General features: G+C 42.4%; 1 long non-coding RNA gene across 1 annotated transcript; it reads right to left on the reverse strand.

Annotated features, from left to right (window-relative positions):
• Positions 1-2173: 2173 nt before the first annotated feature.
• Positions 2174-12202, reverse strand: LOC144687133 (uncharacterized). The gene is made up of 4 exons (XR_013578075.1): positions 12028-12202; positions 7227-7331; positions 5615-5754; positions 2174-2677 (listed from the first exon to the last, which is right to left on the reverse strand). It is a non-coding gene; the product is annotated as an uncharacterized LOC144687133 (long non-coding RNA).
• Positions 12203-14444: the final 2242 nt, after the last annotated feature.

The following is a 14444-nucleotide window of genomic DNA, read 5'->3' on the forward strand; positions in this document are numbered from 1 at the left end:
CTGAGGTCAACCCTGTCAACATACCACCCTCTCAGGGCAACAAGAGATGGGCATTAAATATCAGCCTTACTAGTAACACCTACATACTGAAAATTAATTTTAAAACAAGATTGCTACTGAATTGTGCACTGGAAGTTTTACTCTGGTCCAAAAGCGGTGCCTGTATCTGATTTGGGAATTCTTCTGGAATGGTTTTGTGGCTTAATATTGGCATATTTCCCCAATGAGCAGAAATATTAGGACTTTTTTTTAAAGCTTTTATTTGCAGGTCAGGCATGTGTATATTCAATTACCAGGGATACAGGCGCTGTGGCCACATCACTGTTTTACACTTGATGCTATGTTTGCTTGAAATAAAAGGAGAAGTAGAATCCTCTTGGCAATAATCAACGCCTGAGAACTGAAAGCTTCCACTAAAGGGAATTGTCTCCACTGTGGAACAGAAAGGAGCCATTTGTTTTCTCAACAAAGAAACGATGATCCCATACTGCAAAATAATCTCTTGACAACATCACAATATTGTACCAAAGCTTCCTGCACTCTCGTCCAAGGAGCGTGAAGGATGCTTAAACTAAATGAGGCCCATCACATTAAGTCGTACCACTCACTCGATTTGGTGAGCTATTGCATCTACTTCAACTCAGTTTGGGTTGTTACCAGTCCAGTTTAGGACTAGAAGGTCAGGTTTTGTGCGGACTATTTGGGCGTTTCTAAAATGTAAACTTTGTACCAATTATTTTTGCTTCTTTCACTGTCTTATGTGTGGAGGTGCCAGTTATCAAAGGTTCAATGGATTTTCATCAGCAATAAAGCAAACATCTCAACTAAAATAATAATTCCCTTCATGGCTTCCCCTCTTTTATCTCGTTTACCCCCTAAAATCCCTCCGCAAACTCTCAGTTCCTTTGACTCTGAGCCTATTATGCATCCCCTCCCTACACCCTACTTCTAGATTGGAAAGGTCCCAGGTCTGTCCAGGATCTGTTCTGAATTAACATAATTAAAATTACACAGGAACATCCATAACCAAACATGATTTTTTTCCCCTGATTTGTCCTACTGTCTCATGTGTCATGGATAAACACAGGGTCCATTCCTGACCTGTGTAGTTCTACTTGCATGCCAACCGCCATTATTTTTGTTTAAAATTAAGCAAGCCAGGTTTCTGATGTCATTCTAACATCTTATGAAAGGTGCTTTTCAAGAGTGTAGTCTCTCTGTCGGTTTGATAGTGTATGAGGGAGATTCAAGAATGTGATCTTAAATACCAGACTCTTCCCTCAACAAGCAGTGTAAAACTGTAATACCAGCTAATGGATGTGGGCTGCTGTTTAAGAATGAGGCCCTGTTAGGAATGTCTCTTCAGGCAGGCCTGAAGTATTGAACTTGTCAAACAATTACATTAGCAGATCATAGAGATCCTAACATGAGAATGATCTCTGCACCTACAAAAGTGCCTGGAGGGTGGGGCCGGAAAATCCAGCCCTGAGTCTTCAATCAACTCCCCTAACTCTTGCTCAGTGTCCAAGCATCCCAGCCAGCTTGCAAGGCACCTTGGAATTTTTCACTACTTTAAGAGATTATACAAGAACAAGTTGTTGATCCTGAAGAAAATGCCGTGTGTGCAGAGTTGATGAGATTGGGCTTTGCTGTGATATCCTTGTACGGTCAAGCAGCTTATAAAACCTACTGTATCTGTAAATTCTCATACAAAGACCGGGCACTTGCCTAAAGTACCAGAGGCCAGCCTGTGTCTATGGTGCCATATAGCAGCAAGGTATTAGCCCCCTTAACGCAGAAGGAGGCAAAACTGAACAAGGAAAAGTTGGAAATGCAGTGAGTGTTGGAGGTGGGGGCGGTGGTGAATATAGCAGGCTTAATTGGGGCAGCTAATCAACAAGGAAAGCTTTTTTTATTTTTACAGGTTAACCCAGTAAGGAGGTGTAGGCTCTGTTTTAAAAAAAAACATGGCAGGCCCCGGGGAACAGCCCACATGTGCATTCAGTATGGAAAATCTAATTTAGCTGTCTATTATGTAGCGAATGGAAAGGTAAGATTATGATAATTTAACAGTTACTCTGCCTTTGGAGATGTGCGATTTTTTATGACATATTTCCTTTAAAAGCAACAAACCAGAATATGAAGAGACAGCAAATCATTTATTTATGATTGCAATCTAGTGTGTGTCTAACAAGTTAAAAACAACTGCAACCAACACTCACCGATCAGATGTAGCACAGCCAAGCTTGACAGCTGAGTTTTAACATATCAATAAAGGAGGTAATTTTTTTTTTACCCCAAAATTAAGTGATTCTGCTTATCAAAGACACTAAACAGTGATGTATTCTGGAGACGATTCTGTCAGAATCATATTTTTTTTATTTCCATTGTGATTGTGTTTTGTTTATCCCCATAAAGCTGAAACTATTTGCTAAAATTGCAGGGAGGGAGTGAAAGAACAACTTTAATTTTTATAGCACTGCTCAGAAATGTCTCCAACTGCGTCTTCCACAGTGAATTCATTTGAAGCATTGTGACTGTTCTCTCGTAGAAAATGGAGCTGCCATTTTGCCCACAGCAAGGTGCCCTGCGGTTTTGCTATGGAGGTGGCTAGGGTCATCTCTGTGTTTTTTTTCCACATGGTGCCAAGTGGGATCTGTAATATTTATCTGAACCACTGGAACAAACAGAGAAGACTCCATTCACCCAAGGGGCAGTACTTCCAAAACTACCTGCACTGTATTGCCAGCCTAGATGAGGTGCTCAAGTCATGGAGTAGGACCAGAAACCACATCCTTTTGAGTCAGGAGTGAGACTACACGTATTGCGGGTTTGAAGTTTATTACCACGATGAAGTGAGCCTGTTGGTGAGAGTTTGGTTCCCTGGCAAAACACAGGATCTGTAGATGGATCAGGGAGGGGATTATTCAATGAGTGCAAAGAGGAAGGTTCATTGAGTTTCTCAGTCAGATGTAGGCCCTCTGTCATCTGTTTCCCTGCAAATGGATGAGTATGACAGTTAACACTGTCTAAGATCCTTGTTACTGATACAGCAGTGTGTTACCTTACACTCTAAGTGTTGGTGACTGACAAATGTATGCACTGTGATTTTACAATAAGCAGAATTTGTAGCATGACCTGGGAAGGGGAATAGGTGGGAGTTGAGGAAGCAGAAGGAGGGAGGTTTTATTTAACAAGCATTTTCCAGTCATCATGCAGGCTGCTTCATGCAATCCAAAATGTTATGATCATTGAACTGCTGCAAATATCCCCTAAGGCAGGGCTATCCAAGTTCTTGTTTTGTGGGCTGCACAGCTTCATATCATGGAGCCTTGAGCCACTTATAAAGTTTAAACCAGTGTCTCCAACAATTTGGTATGTCTGATATGATTCTTGATACATAAATGCAAGTTGTTGTTGATACCAATAAATCATAACGCTTTGCTTTGGGATTTATCTACCATCTAGACAACAATATTTATATAGTGTCTTTAATGTAGTAAAATTCCCTAAGGAACTTCACAGAAGTGTCATCAAACAAACTTTGAGACAAGCTACCTAAGGTGATATTAGGTTAGGTGATCAAAAGTTTGGTCAAAGAGGTAGGTTTTGAGGAGCACCTTAAAGGAGGATAGAGCATGGTAGAGAGGCAAAAAGCTTTAGGCAGGGAATTCCAGAGCTATAGGGCCCAGAATTGAATGCAAAGCACCAATGATGGACCGAAGAAAATGAGGTATGTGAAGAAGGCCAGAATTGGAGAAAGGCAGATACCTTGGAGGGTTACGGAGTTGGAGGAGATTACAGAGATAAGGACGGGTGGGGCCATGGAGGAGTTTGAAAACAAGGATGAGAATTTTAAAATCTAGGGGCAGAATGTCTGGAATGGCAAAATCATTTTTGGATTGGGAATCCGACTAACAGGTTGGTTTAGCTGTGTGTCTTTAACGAATGGAATTAGCACTGTGCCTCCGGGTTACATGATCAATTAGGAAAGGTGGATTGGATGATGCATCTGTTCTGTCAAAGGAGGGATTTCTAATTAAAGGGATCATTGCATTGGTTACAAGGAGTCACCAGGACTTGGATATTTGAGGCTGCAGCTACCAAAGCAATGAAGAGGAGACTTGGGAAGACTTCTCCCCAGGTCTCTCACTCTTACCTGGAGGTTCTGATGTAGGACATGAGGGGCTACAGTGAGGCAAGCTTTTCTGGATGGCTGGAGAAGAGGTTCATTGGGACCTTTATCTGTTGATTTTACTGGCATGATTATGTCACAGGCCTCGAAAACATGGGCTTCAAATAACTAGCAGCAACCTCAAAATAAGCTTAAAAGCAAAAAACTGCGGATGCTGGAAATCCAAAATAAAAATACCTGGAAAAACTCAGCAGATCTGGCAGCATCTGCGGAGAGGAACACAATTAACGTTTTGAGTCTGTATGACTCTTCAATAGAACTAAGTAAAAATAGAAAAGAGGTGAAATATATTTTACCTCTTTTCTATATTTCCTTAGTTCTATTAAAGAGTCATATGGACTTGAAACGTTAACTGTGTTCCTCTCCACAGATGCTGCCAGACCTGCTGAGTTTTTCCAGGTATTTTTATTTTTGTTTTGCTCAAAATAAGCTTATCAGATTTGCAAAGTGGTCATTGGGCAGATCCAATAACAAAATGGTCTTCCTGACCACGAACATTAGCAAGGCTGGCAAGTTTACTTTGAGGTTGTCTTTAGCAATGTAATATGCACCATTTGTGTATATTAGCACACTAACCCAATTTAAAAGCCACTTGTAACACATACCTAAATAGGTAGATGGGGCGGTTTTTCATGGAGTTGGGAAGACTTCTCAGGCCTTTAAAAATGATGGGAGGGACCCAGGTGCAGAAGCCTGGCCCCATTTCCAACAGATCTAATTTTTGCCGGTAGGCGGAAGGGGACAGAACGTGATTCACACAGGTGATATTTTGAACTTCTGAACTTAGTGCTGAGTTAAAACAGGCCCCACTTTGGCTATTGCAAGGACCTTTCCCTGCAGTGTGAGAGTCACAAATGGATGGAATAGGCATAAATGTTCTTGAAGTACAGATGATTTCCATATAACTGTCATGACCTGAAACATTTTTAAATCCCCTGATCTTTAAACATTAAAAAATACAGGTTGCAGCTGTTACTGAGAGTTAAAACACCTCTGCTGGACTGCTTTGATTGACAAGCCATCTGCTGCAGTCTAGGAAAAACAATAGCATCTGGTTATGCAGCTTCTATAGAGTTCTTTTTTGACATTACCTCAAAGAAGATCTTATTGAATGGCAGAGCAGACTCGAGAGGCTGAATGGTCTACTCCTTTTCCTATTTCTTATGTTCTTTTGGCCATCATTATGTCATAATGAATGTTTGGCTGAGTTTCAAAAGCTACAATTATCTCAGCAAAGGGTTCTGAGTTCACAGTTTGATTAACAGTTTAAAGAGGCTATTAAAGGATTAGCTGTTTTTGATGTGAGGTCTTAATAGAAGTTTGTTTTTATAAGAGATTAACCATTAGAGGAGATTTAAAAGCTTCAAATAAATTTTGACAATGTGAATTCTTTCACTATTGTTAGGAATCCTGACTTACCTTGTCGTCAAGTGGGGTCCTGGAACTACAGGTCTCAGCATGTCCTGGGAGTTTCCAATTATATGCAGACCAGAAGTGGGTGGTGTATGCGCAATCCAGTGTTTGGAGTTCTTTGGGCCAAGGACAAGGGCCCAGTGCATCTGTGTGAAAAAGAAACCACGAATAAACCCCAATCAAGGGAGCAAGGAGTGGAGTGCCATATTGAGAAGAGTCCCAGACAGGGAACAGGGAGAGGGGAGAGGGAAAGGTCCAAAAAAGGGAAGCCAAAGAGGGAACCCAGGAAGTGAGGACAGGGAGACTTCTCAGAGAAAGAGAAAGAACCACAGAAGGAGCCACGAGGAGGAAGGGACGACCAATAGGAACCACTGGGGAGAGGAGCAAGGAAAGAGGCGCTAAATAGTAAAAGTGCTATAGGCTTTGGGAGAAGCCCTGGAGATCTCAGAAGGCAGCAGAAGGTTGGTGATTCCATGCTACAGGCCATTGGGGGCAAAGGTGGCCATTTGGATCAGTAGTGTTCTGTTCTATGCATCTGAAGAGCTGAAGTTGTGTTTGTGAGTTGGTGCTGGAATATAGACTCCTGAATCCAGGGAAACAAGTCTCTGGAAATGAGATTGAAACCCTGCAAGGTGGGCCAAGGTGGGCAGTTGAGGCTGTCCGAGTCAGAGCAAATTATGGAGAGAATCCCAAGGCTAGATCTTTGAAGGTGAAGACTAGAATCCCATGCAAATCCCAGAGTTTCAATGAGATTGGTTGACACAGTGTTTACTTAGGTCTGGGTAGGTGCTGAGAAATCCATGGGATCTGTCTTGGTTGCATTTGCCATTTATTGTGTGGCGTAGTGTGTTTGACCACAGTTTGCTGTTGATTCACATGTACTTCATATTAACACAGAATGTTAGAATATAAGATAGATATTGTAAATTATTTTATCTTTTTGACCTCGTAGAGTAAAGCTTATTTTGTTTGTTCAAAAACCATTGAATCTTGAGGCTCTATTTTCTTTGCAAGTGTCTTGGATCTCAAACTTTAAACAAAAAGTTACTGACCCCTAACCAGATCGTACCAAAAAAATAGGGGTCTGTTCCAGGATCATAACACTATCAAGTGTGCAGGAGTGAGAGCTGTATTAGATTGTTAGAAATTTAATATCTTTCATCTCCATATGGCTCCTGAGGTCTGTCCATAGTGAATACTTGGTGAGTGGCTATGGAGGTGGTATGGAGTGTTTGAGCAGCCATGGGCAGTGGGTGGGGGCATGAGTTGGCCTGGAGGGTATGAGGAGCCATGTGGGGTGGGTGACATGAGTTGGTATTGAGTTGGCATGGGGTATGGGGGGGTAGTGAAACAGTGTAAAGGGTGAGGTCTATAAGTCCTAACAGCTTCTCAAACAACTGCCTTCTAAGCAGCCCACCTCAACACTCACCCATCCCCATGGCTGCCTACATTCTGCTTTCAGGGCCAGTGACCCCAGCTTCATACTCACCACCACCACCTCTGCAATCCCCCCCCACACCCCCCACACACCCCAACCCCGACCCCAATTGTGATTCAGGGTACTTTTTACCGAGGCAAGTCTTGCAAGTCAGGAAATTTCTCGACTCGAGCTACCCACCTTGGTTGCCAAAATCCGGCCTTAGCTTCCTTGAGTTCTATGGAATATTCTTTGCAGTTAATTTGCAAAATTGAATGCAGACATTTCAGATAGCTAGTCAACTCTCTGTGAATGAAGAGCTTGCATTTATATAGCACAAACTCAAGACATCCCAAAGCACTTCACGACCAATAGAGTTTTTTTGAATTATAGAAATGTTGGAAATGTAGGAAATGAGCTTCAATAGAAATGAATTGGTCAATCGGTCGTGGAATCAGTGGTTGTAAATATTTTGCATTGCTTTGGTGATCATTGCCTACCCTCCAGAGTACTCCTTAAAAGGGCAGCAGCAACATCCAGATGGGTTCATCAATGGCAGCATCAAGGATTACACCCACCGACATCCAAAGGTGAAGATAGTGAAGCTTACTTTGGCGGATGTGGAGAATCCAACTCTCTAGGAGGGTCATGCCAGTGGGTTCAATGATGCAATTGTGTGTGAATGACTGACTAACATCAAGCTAGATGGTTCTTCAGATGCACTCCAATACAGCATTTTAGTCGTAAGGTGCCTTTTCATGAAATAAGGCATGTCAGGGTCATCATCAAGCAGTAAAGTCTGATTGGCCACAAATTCAAACTATTTGCAAGCATTATCCAATCACCTGACAGCTGCAGTGATGTGTTCACATGAAAGAGCCTGATGTGAAGATATGACATTGGCTGTAAGGAAATTTATTGCTAATATGCACCATAAGGCCTGCACAACCAATGATAGAGCCTCAAACTTTCACATAGGGTCTCTTTTCACTTTATTTTGTATCACTTCTTAATTCCTTATCCCCTTGGAAATCTTGGAAAAGTCTGCTGCTGGGGCTGATACCAGCGGAGACTTTCTGAAAAGGTTTCTCCCATTCTAACATTTCCGTTTAATTGCCACAATCCCTTTAGATTTAACATATACACACATTTTCTGCTCCCGCCACTGCACAGATAAATCTGTGAATAATTATGCAAGTGAAGCAGACCCAGGAAATTTGAGTGTTATTTGCACATTGCAGGTTCAGGGTGGATTCGGACCAGTTTTTAAGCCTTTGAAATGTGCTTTGCACCAGCAGAGGAAAATCGGTCTCTGCGTTCCTTTATACCAGTGGCGCACATACATGGTGAAAGTGCCTAAAGATGCTGCCCAGGCAGCCCCGAGCTGCTATAGACACTGGCATCCTCTTTCTCCGACATGCCCCGATGCTTACTTTTTTTGCTCCTATTTGTTAAATGGGTGGTGGTTGGAGATGAAAATGACATTGCTAGTGCTTGTTTACTGAGTTGCAACATGCCCTGGAATGCAAGCACCAAGGTCTCTCTCGAGCTCTCTGAGCAGAGTTGTTTGCACAGCAGTTTGATACACACAATGCCCTTTGGAGGACTCTTATTGTGAACCAGATTAAACTGGATTAACATTGGTAGGAGCATCCACAGTAGGAGGTTGGGGGTGGGCAGTGCTGAGATATTTTCGGATCACTTATGGTGATCATTGAGACTGGCGAATTAGGGTTAGAGCAGTGGGAAACCAGGGGATTGGGAAGCCTACAAAGACCAACAGAGGACAACTAAAAAAGAAATAAGGAGGGAGAAGATTAAATATGAGGGTAAACTAGCCAGTAATATAAAAGAAGATTGCAAGAGTTTTTTTTTAGATATATAAAGGGTAAGAGAGAGGCAAAAGTGGACATTGGGCCGCTGGAAAATGATGCTGGAGAAGTAGTAGTGGGGAACAAAGAAATGGTGGAGGAACTGAATAGGTACTTTGCGTCAGTCTTCACGGTGGAAGACACGAGTAACATCCCCAAAGTTCAAAAGAGTCGGGGGGCAGAGGTGAGTATGGTGGCCATTACCAAGGAGAAGGTGCTAGGAAAACTGAAAGGTCTGAAGGTGGATAAATCACCTGGACCAGATGGATTACACCCCAGAGTTCTGAAGGAGATAGCTGAAGAGATAGTGGAGGCGTTAGTGGTGATCTTTCAGGAATCACTGGAGTCAGGGAGGGTCCCAGAGGACTAGAAAATCACTAATGTAACCCCCCTGTTTAAGAAGGAAGTGAGGCAAAAGACAGGAAATTACAGGCCGATTAGTCTGACCTTGGTCGTTGGTAAGATTTTAGAATCCATTATTAAGGATGAGATTTCAGAATACTTGGAAGTGCATGATAAAATCGGGCAAAGTCAGCATGGTTTCATCAAGAGGAGGTCATGCCTGACAAATCTGTTAGAATTCTTTGAGGAGGTAATGAGTAGGTTAGACAAAGGAGAGCCAATGGATGTTATCTACTTGGACTTCCAGAAGGCCTTTGACAAGGTGCCGCACAGGAGGCTGCTCAGTAAGATAAGAGCCCATGGTGTTAGAGGCAAGGTACTAGCATGGATAGAAGATTGGCTGTCTGGCAGGAGGCAGAGAATAGGGATAAGGGGGTCCTTCTCAGGATGGCGGCCGGTGATTAGTGGAGTTCCGCAGGGGTCAGTGTTGGGACCACAACTTTTCACTTTATACATTAATGTTCTAGATGAAGGAACTGAGGGCATCCTGGCTAAGTTTGCAGATGATACAAAGATAGGTGGAGGGACAGGTAGTATTGAGGAGGCAGGGAGGCTGCAGAAGGATTTGGACAGGTTAGGAGAATGGGCAAAGAAGTGGCAGATGGAATACAACGTGGGGAAGTGTGAGGTCATGCACGTAGGTAGGAAGAATAGAGGCATAGTCTATTTTCTAAATGGGGAGAGAATTCAGAAATCTGGAGTGCAAAGGGACTTGGGAGTCCTAGTCTAGGATTCTCTTAAGGTTAACTTGCAGGTTGAGTCGGTAGTTAGGAAGGCAAATGCAATGCTGGCATTTATTTCGAGAGGACTAGAATATAAAAGCAGGGATGTGCTGCTGAGGCTTTATAAGGCTCTGGTCAGACTGCATTTAGAATATTGTGAGCAATTTTGGGCCCCGTATCTCAGGAAGGATGTGCTGGCCCTGGAGAGGGTCCAGAGGAGGTTCACGAGAACGATCCCAGGAATGAAAGGCTTAACATATGAGGAACGTTTGAGGACTCTGGGTCTATACTCGATGGAGTTTAGAAGGATGAGGGGGGATCTGATTGAAACTTACAGAATACTGAAAGGCCTGGATAGAGTGGACGTGGGGAAGATGTTTCCATTAGTAGGAGAGACTAGGACTCGAGGGCACAGCCTTAGAGTAAAGGGAAGACCTTTTAGAACAGAGATGAGGAGAAACTTCTTTAGCCAGAGAGTGGTGAATCTATGGAATTCATTGCCACAGAAGGCTGTGAAGGCCAGGTCATTGAGTGTATTTAAGACCGAGATAGATAGGTTCTTATTGGTAAGGGGATCAAAGGTTACGGGGAGAAGGCGGGAGAATGGGGTTGAAAAACTTATCAGCCATGATTGAATGGCAGAGCAGACTCGATGGGCCAAATGGCCTAATTTCTGCTCCTATGTCTTATGGTCTTATGGTGTTATGGTTTGGCTCAAACTGGCAGGCAAAGCTTTCAAACCATGGAAAGTGGACCTTTGCAGAGTCGCTGGCAATCTGTGGGGTCCTTAAAACCTTATCATCCATGCAATGCAACAACTGTGCTAAATTGAAATGGTGGAGTTGATTAAGTGATATATTTTAGCATCTGAAAGAGCCTCAGTAACACTGCTCGGGTTATCTCTGCATGAGCAGCAGGCAAGCCTCTGATCTAATCAAATTATTCAGTGTTAAAGACAGCCAGGCATTCCACAGCTCCACTCACAGAGCCCAGCTGAGATCAAATGCTAATCAGTTGCTCCCTAATATTTATTTCCTCTGTCAGCACTCCCTTCGTGTTTGTTTATAGAGCAGTGCCTCCTGCTGAATAGATGGATGAAACATGAATTAATAGAGATGCAGAAAGATGATGGACAGGGGCCGAAATAAATTCAAATATACTGCGTGTAAACAGGAAATCAGTCAGCTAATAAATACATAGACAAACTGTCATTCAGACAGATTGCACCATAGATTAAAAGCAAGAGGATGAGATAAAATACAGACAGGTGAGTAACTTAGATAAGGTACAACAACATGTAGATCACTGATAGATTATCAGGAAGATGGGTTGATATTAGATAAACTGATTACAGGTACTCTGAAAAAATGAATCAAAAATAGTAGATTAATAATTTAAGATAGGCAGATATAAATAGGGAGTTCGGCAGACTGATAACCTAGATAAGATATGACATTTAATGTCATACAGAGAGATAATTTGGATAAGATAGACTAACTTAAGTAAAATGGGTTGATAGATAAGCCGGAATAATTATTTAGGATAAAGACGGATTGAGTGATAACTTAAATAAAACAGAAAAGTTAGATGGGTGATAGAATAGACAGAAAGGTAATGCATGAGGCAGGTAGATCAGATAGGCTGATAATTTAGGATAGATAAATAAACAGATTGATGTAGAACTCAGATAAAGTAGACTGGTAACATAGGTTAGATAGGTAGATAAATGAAGCTGGTTGAATGAAGTGGGAGAAGCTAGTTGGGTTACAGATATAAATATATTATGGGAGTGCACCATTGGAAAGGTGTAACTTGAGTGGAGTGGAGATGATCATGAGCAGTAAATTGGAGACATTCCAATCCCAATTCCTTTCTCTTTTACTCTGCCTTTCTGTCCTTGTGTTAATAAAAAAAATGTGTGAATGACCCTCTCTGAAGCACAGCAGTGCAGCCACAAACAGCATTTTGCGGAAGGGGCAGATATGAAAAAAAAACGTAAGAACTCACCATTAAAATCATACCGGGAACATAAAATGAAACGATCAAACAGGGGTTTGTGTGAAGGAAATATTTTTGCAAGCAATCATCGCATTCACAATCTGAATGGGCCCTCAGATGCAGTTACATATATCCCCTGTCTCCCATTCAAGCAACTGCCTACAGCTATTTATGGAGCTGATGCTTGTTCACTGGTATCCAGAGGATCTGCCTGGGCAAACAAGGAATTGTCGATCAAGTGGAAATTAATTAGTAAATTGTTTTGGCAGAAGTTTCCAGCTTAATGATGCTTCCCTCCCATGCCTATGGATAGAGCACTTCCTGCACTCCACTTAGCACGCCTCCTCCAGCAGTCCCACCACCCCACCCCCACCCCCACCAAAATAAATTGCCCTAGGTGGCAAAACAACCACAAGAAATCACAAAGAGCCTATAAGGTAAAAGTGAAAGAAGTTTTGTTTCTCTGTACCGGGTCATGTCAGAGGTTACATTTAAATTGCATCTCACACCAGAAGTCGTGATTGTTTTTCACGGAGTTTCTAGCGCTATGTAGCTGAATAAAGCCACCACCAGCTCCACCACCCATACCTACCCCTTCCCCACTGTCCAGGATGCGTCACCTATTTAAATACACACTTACCCCCATTCCCTCCCCCCACACGCATGGGCTCACAATCGAGTGTCACTATAAAGTCAAATTCCTGTAATTGCCAGTCTCATCGAAGACCTGTTAACTGGGAGTAAAAATGAGGCTGTTGAATATGATAATTTATTCGTGAATTAGCTTAATGAGACTAAGCTACAGACACTGTTTACATTCTGAATCTGTTTTTTTTTGGTCTCCTCACTGTCTAATGTAACTGCACTGGGACATCAGCCTGCTCGTCAGCTTTCGCCATTTTCTTGCAAGTTCCTGCGAGAGTTTTAATCTCTCAAGATATCAAGTTGATTAGATTAAAAAAGCATATATTACTCACCTCAAGCAGACATAGCTATCAGCTGCAGAGACGAATGGAGGTGCTAAATCTCCTTATAGTACTTCCTCTGGTTTTCTTTTCCAATTCTGATATTTCTATTGACCCATTCTCTTACCAGTCACCCTATCTTTAATCCTCATACTTACCCACACTGTTTTCCCTCATGCCATTTCTTTCTCTCCTAGTTATCCATGCACTTACCTTTTACACTCTTCCCTCTCAACTGACCTCACTAAAAAATGTTATTCTACCTCTTAGCTCATACTTTATTTTCAACTACATGTCCATATGTTATGTTTAACCCTAAACCCAGAACATTCTCCTTCAATTACCCACATCTGCATCTTAATCCATCCCTTTCCATTCATAACCTTCGTAGTTGCCCATGCCAGTTTGTCTATCTCTTAAACTATTGTCTACTCCATTATCTTTCCTCATTGGCACTTCTTCCATTTCCATATCTAAACATTTTCTGAGTGTGACTGCGTGGTACGGAGACAAGTGGGTACTGGTGGGAAGTGGGCAATTCCTTCATGGCCTTGTCCTTCCTTAACCTTCTCCAAACCCACAACCCTCCAAAATAATCACGCTCCTCTAACTCTGGCCTCGTGTGCATTTCCAATCATAATTGCTCCACCATTGGTGGCCGTGCCTTCAGTTGTCTAGGCTCCAAGCTCTGGGATTCCTTCCCTACACCTCTGTACCTCTCTGCCTCACTTTCATCCTTTAAGACACTTCTTAAGAGCTAACTCTTTGACAAAGGTTTTGGCTATCTGACCTATCTCCTTCGTGGCTCGGTGTCACAGTTTGTTTTATAATGCACCTGTGAAACGTCTTTTGACGATTCATTATTTTACAGGCGCCGTATGAATTACAGTTGTTTTGTTGTTATTGTTAAACAGTTAGATTAAGGGAAAGGAAATCATCCTGGCTCGTAACTGACCTCATCATTGCATCACACCTGGAGATCAGTTACATCTTGTAGCCATGAGGTAACGCACACCTGCCCTTTACAGCAGAATAATACCTTGTTCATGACATGGTGTAACACTCCTGTCTTTTTAAAACAGCGCAGTCTGTCTTACTAACTCCACAGGAGATTTCCTATTAATATTAAAAATGGCACATCACATGCTGAGCTACAATTAGGCTGATTCCCACAGTGAAGGCCTCAGCAGTGGCCTTGAAAGGGCAGGCTAGCTAAAAGTAACAACCATGCTGCAGAACCCCAGACTACCCCCAGAGCAATACCATGGGAACTTCACTGGTTTCTGTTATAGCATCCTAGATAATAACACCTTGTGTAACTAGTCGGTCTCTTGCAATGTGGCACGCTGGTCGTCATGATCGAAATGAATCTTTTAGGTCGAGCTGTGTTAAAGATTGGGGCTCCAACTTTGAGGAGCAGCGGAGCTGCAGTGGGGAAGGAGGATCAGGCAACCAGTAGGA

This window comes from Cetorhinus maximus, chromosome 12 (assembly GCF_964194155.1).
Source record: "Cetorhinus maximus chromosome 12, sCetMax3.hap1.1, whole genome shotgun sequence".
Lineage (NCBI taxonomy): Eukaryota > Metazoa > Chordata > Chondrichthyes > Lamniformes > Cetorhinidae > Cetorhinus > Cetorhinus maximus.